The sequence below is a fragment of the Echinops telfairi genome, unplaced genomic scaffold (assembly GCF_000313985.2).
Source record: "Echinops telfairi isolate 266 unplaced genomic scaffold, ASM31398v2 ScPeMD7_31;HRSCAF=116, whole genome shotgun sequence".
Classification (NCBI taxonomy): Eukaryota; Metazoa; Chordata; class Mammalia; order Afrosoricida; family Tenrecidae; genus Echinops; species Echinops telfairi.
The window spans coordinates 7,693,873-7,699,025 of NW_022103928.1; the positions used below are offsets into that span (position 1 = coordinate 7,693,873).

General features: G+C 42.4%; 1 long non-coding RNA gene across 1 annotated transcript in view; it reads left to right on the top strand.

Moving 5' to 3' along the window:
- The first annotated feature begins 2,401 nt into the window (after window positions 1–2,401).
- LOC123521649 overlaps window positions 2,402–5,153 on the top strand; it is a 234,355-nt gene continuing 231,603 nt past the window's right edge. The window contains exon 1 of the long non-coding RNA XR_006680038.1: window positions 2,402–2,527. This is a non-coding gene — a long non-coding RNA (uncharacterized LOC123521649). The remainder of the gene's footprint in view (window positions 2,528–5,153) is intronic.

Here is a 5,153-nt window from a genome sequence, read left to right on the forward strand (position 1 = left end):
ATAATTGAACTGTCATCAGTAGTAAGTGCTGGTGTTGTCCGTTATTGCTATTAGGCCCTGTCTAATTGATTCCTACTCATGGACCCTGTGTGGCAGAGTGGAACTCTGCAGGCCATCGACTCAGGCTGTAAGTGTTATATGAGAGCAGATCTGTTCTCCCCCGTGGACTCCCTGGGTGGATTGGAGCAGTCAACCTATCAGTTGGCAGCCAAACGCTTACCCACTGTGCCACTGAGGTTGCTGGTGTTGTCAGATTTTTATTTTTCATGTAGAGCCATTGGTTTGCTAGCACGTTTACTTTCATTTACTCATAAGTCCACTACGATTTTAATTCCCTCTTAGCCCTCCCTAAGGAGCCCTGGTTAAGTTAACTGCAAGGCCAGTAGTCTAAACCCACCAGCCATCTCGAGAGAGAATGGTGAGGTTGTCTGCCCCTTGAAGACTTACGGTCTCAGAAACCCTAAGGAATAGTTCTACTCTGTCCTGTAGGTTCTTTGTGAGGCAGAATCGACTCACTCTCCTTCAACAAGGCTAATCTTTTTTTCCTGAAGTGTTTTTTCTTTGGACTAAACTCCATCTTTGAAAATGCCCTTTAGAGAGAGGTGTAAGCATCTGTTTGTGTGAGGAGATCTTGATTTCCTCTCCTGTCTGAAAGGTGATTTTCTGAGTAGTGTATATATAATTCTGGGAGGACTTGTTAATTTTCTTTTCCTCTGGCCTGTGTTCTGGATTATTTATTTGGATGTCTATCAGTGCTTCTGGAGTGTTCTTCATCTACCCGTTGCATGTGTGATTTTAATTGCTATGCTTTTTATTTCTGGAGCTCAAAAGGATTAAGGACTTTGATCAAAGTTGCAGAGCTTGATAGAGGTGAAATTTAGCCCTGGGACTATTGAATGCTTAACAAAATATATGCCACACACTGAAAACAATATCCATAACCACAGTGGCAGCTCTTCCCTTGTCTTGGGATATGCCAGGTTTACCTTACTGTATTAAGAAATCAAGAGAGACAATAGTAGTGATCACATTGTTGCAGCATTGTGTGACTGATTTTGTTTTAACTGTGAAACTTGTAGCTAGTCTAATCTTGGATAAAAATTAAACTTCTACATGAAATTTCCCACCAGCCCCCTTCCTCACTGTCTGGGTTTAAAAAATATTTTTGCTAGTGATTTGCCTGCTGTTCACCCCCAAAGCCTTTGGATGTGCTCTTCTGGTTTTGTGACATACGTTCCCACCAGGTCTTCGAATTCCTCAGAAAATTTGCTCAGGATAATCTGCCCAGCCACCTACACTGAGCCTCTGTTCCCCCCAACAGCTCCTCTGTGTTTGAGTTGCTGTCCAGTCTTGGAGCCGGAGACCTGATAGGACCGTGGCGATCACTGGGTGCTTGGAGCCTTGGTGGCTTCGGGGCTGAGGGCTTTCCTGCTGAATGGAAAGTTGGCGATTCAAACCCTTTTGATGCTCTGTGGTGACGAGAATTTGATGATCATAATTTGTAAAGATTATAGTCCAGGACACCTTCTGAAACAGCCATCATACAGGGTCGCTAGAGTTGGAATTAGCCCTTTGGAAGACAGGCCTCAAGGTGTGATTCCAAAGAGCCCCAGCCTTGGAAATCCCGTGGAGCAGCTCTACTCTGACCCAGCTGGGGTTGTCTTGGGTTGCAGTTAACTTGAGGGCCATTAACAACAGCGAGAACACTTATTTTAAAAACGGGAAATTTCGCAACCTAGAACTCCCTGCATCCAACTGAGATCACATTCCCAGGCCCGCAGCATGTTTGTGGGAGAACACGATTCACTTGGGAACATGCACCTAATTCATAACCATGTTTTAAGATATGATGGAATGAAGTTTTAGAGGGAAAAGATAAGAGTTATTTCTCCTAAGAGCTCCAATGTGCACGATCATGATTTTAAGTCACGACAAGTGTGTGTACTGATGGACATTTAAAATAATCATTATTCAATATTTTTTGTGTTTTCGTCATTCTCTAGGGGGGGGAAATAGCATTATTTAATGAGAATGGGTGCCTTTAAGATTTGTGTTAACACAGTTTATGGGTTACCTGAATATTTTATAATTATATTTTATAATGTGGCTCTTTTCGGGGGGGGGGGGCAAGGCTAAAATATTTGGTACATGACATTTAATAACTGACCACCGCTCAGTGTATGTGCTGATGTACTTGGTAAACATTCTTTCAAAACTGTTTCTGGTTGATGTTGGCACCATGCTCACCCTTGATACAGTGATATAGCCTTGTTGGGAAGGTGTTTTCCCCCACCCCTGGGCTGTATGTCTGTCTTGCTGTTTTCATGCTCAAGGAAGCAGTGGTTTTCAGAAGCTGCACCTGAGTGGTGTGTAAAACAATACTTTTGTGTTGTAGTGTCCCAGGAGCTTTTGCTGACAATTCCAGTTTCCAAGCCAACTGCTGGGCAATGGTGAGGGCTTCGCTCCGTTCTCCGATCTGCTGTCAACCATGAGTGGATGGATGTGCGATGCCTGCTAGCCCAAAAGGGTGAGTGTGAGTTTAAAATTCTTTATCTGAAATGTCACTGGAGTAAAAGTCTGGTGGGGCTGGGGGCCTACATAGTGCAGGAAACAGATAGAAATCCTAAGCCCCTCAGGATGATTGTCCCCTGATGGTGAGAGAACCACATTTTGAAAGAAAGGACACATCCTGTCATCTCTTTTGATATAACCTTTTCAGGCAACTTATAAGGTGTAATGACACAGAAGAACTTGGTATTTTAGTTTAGTTTACTTAATTATACACTGAAGGTTGGACTATCCAAGTGGACCACGTGCAGACTCAAAAATGAGTCATAGCTTTTCTGGTTCCATTACAACTTGGCCATGAAATGAACCCCTAACGACCTCATTTTGAGTTTGGGGGCATACTTTAAGTCTGCTTTGCTCAGTGAGAAGATCCCGGCCGAAGCTCTTCGTGTTCTTATGACTGTAGAAAGCCAAAGTTGTTGAGAGCTTTGTACCGCCAAAGGCTTGTTATCCAGTTTACTCAGGAGGTTATTCATCATGGTTTGCAGGGAGAGGCAGAAGAGGCTGGCATCTTTTTCTGTGAGGGGTGTTTCCCTGTGCATGGCATCTTTTTCTGTGAGGGGTGCTTTCCCTGTACCAGTATCTTTCCCGCCTTCGGAAGCAGACGGTTCGTTCTTTAGGATGTGTCAACAGTTGTTCCTTGGCTGAGGCATATGTTTGGGATAAAAATTGACACCATCCTGTGATACCTTCGCTATCCAATGAAGTCAACTTTAAGGGGATCTATTCAATTTCTGATTTGGTTTGGGACAGCACTTATTGGTAAGGATCATTGACATAAATTCATCTCATTTGAATGGAGGGCGGGGAATGTAGTGAAGTAGAAAAAGAACTATATTGGGAGTTGGTAGACCAAAAGGTTTATTGTCCTGAGGCCACTTAATCTCTCTCTGCTCTGATCTCCTATATATTTAAAACAAAGCTAGTAGGTTAGAGAATTCTATCCTGTTCATGCTAACAAGGGCCCTGTAAGTTGTCTCTTTAAATCCCTTCATTTTACCAATAGGGCAGTTGGGACCATAGACGCTTAAGTGAAATGCCTCAGGCCCTGGGTTTGGTGAAGGCTGGGCCCCAGTGTCCTGGCCTATTATCATTGGTTCTTTGGAGCATATTCCAGTATATAGTAAATCTCTTCTGATAATATGTGGTCTCCTTCAGACCTCATTATATTTTCACTCTTTAGGCCATACTTTTACAGATTTTATTTAGGCCAGACTGAAAGTTTTTATAGCTAAAAATCACTTCAACTAATCCTCCCACTTCATGGATAAGAAAAATGAACCTTAAAGAAGCAGTTAGCCCAATACCAGAGACCAAGTGATCCTTAGAGTCTGGTCACTTTCAAATCCACTTCCACCTAGGCTAGTTTTGTTAGCTGCTGCTACTTGTCATTGCTTTCTGTTGGATGTACAGTTAGGTGAGTGAAAACATGACAATAAATAAGACAAAAATGGGAGTGCCTAAGGCAAAGAATGTCCACAGCGAAAGGAAATGGTTTGTGGAGCCGTGGTGCTTTTAGAGCTGTTGGAGTTCTTCAATCATCCTCTAGGTGGTCTTGGGGCAGTCCTATGGTGTCCTCATGTATGCAGGTCTGGTGAGGTTTTCTCATTGCTGTAAGCAGTGATAGACTTTTGTGAATGATCTGTAAATTATTGAACGGAGTGCAATTGTTAAGAGAAATTATATCTTTGGGGAACCAAGTAGGCATGAGAACAGAGCATAGGTATGTCTCCTATACACATGGAAATGCAGAGACAGAGGGGGCTCATAAAGTATTGAAGAAGGAACAACTTGGATTTTAGGTTACCTGCCATCTCTGTCTTCTGTATTGAGAGCATCTGACTCAATCTCAGTATCATAAAATTGATGTCTGAAATTTAACAAAACCACATGAATGGATTTGTTGAAGACTAGACTCGTTGTATTCATTAATTTCACCTGGGTAAGGCCCATTATTTGAAGAATCAATCTGGAGAACTGTAATGAAAATACAGTTTCCTCTGAATTGATGAAATGTGCTTTTGGGCCAAGTAGCATACTCGTTTCTTCTAAATAAGGAAGTGTTTTGTATTTATCAGATTGTAATAAACTTCCTTCCACTGTATTTTTAGTAGGAAATAGAGATACACAGAATCTGATGAGCCGGTGCACGTGTTCTGATTGTCCTCCCACTATTTTTCCTTAGGGCACATCTCCAAGGCTTGTTCTCTCTCTTTCTCTCTCTCTCTCTGTCTCTCTCTCTCTGATGCAATAACTTGGCTTTTCCATGAATTATGCATCTGAGAGCTAGCCGCTCTATTGTCAAAATTCATTCACAGCCCCCATGGCTTTAGAACTTTACAGTTTATTGAGTAACCGAGAGGAGTGCCAGATAATTGTCACAGCTGATAAGTGGATTCTTTAGACCTGAAATAAACTCTGATCCCAAGTCAGCAGCTTCCTGGTAAGTCTCCTCATGGTGATCAGCCAGGGCCCAGTCTCAGGGTTAGGCAGGTAGAACAACAAATTGCCTCACTCAAATGCAAAGAAAGAACAAAACTGGAAGAGGAAAGATTTGCATGGATAGGTTGGTACAGCAGATTTTT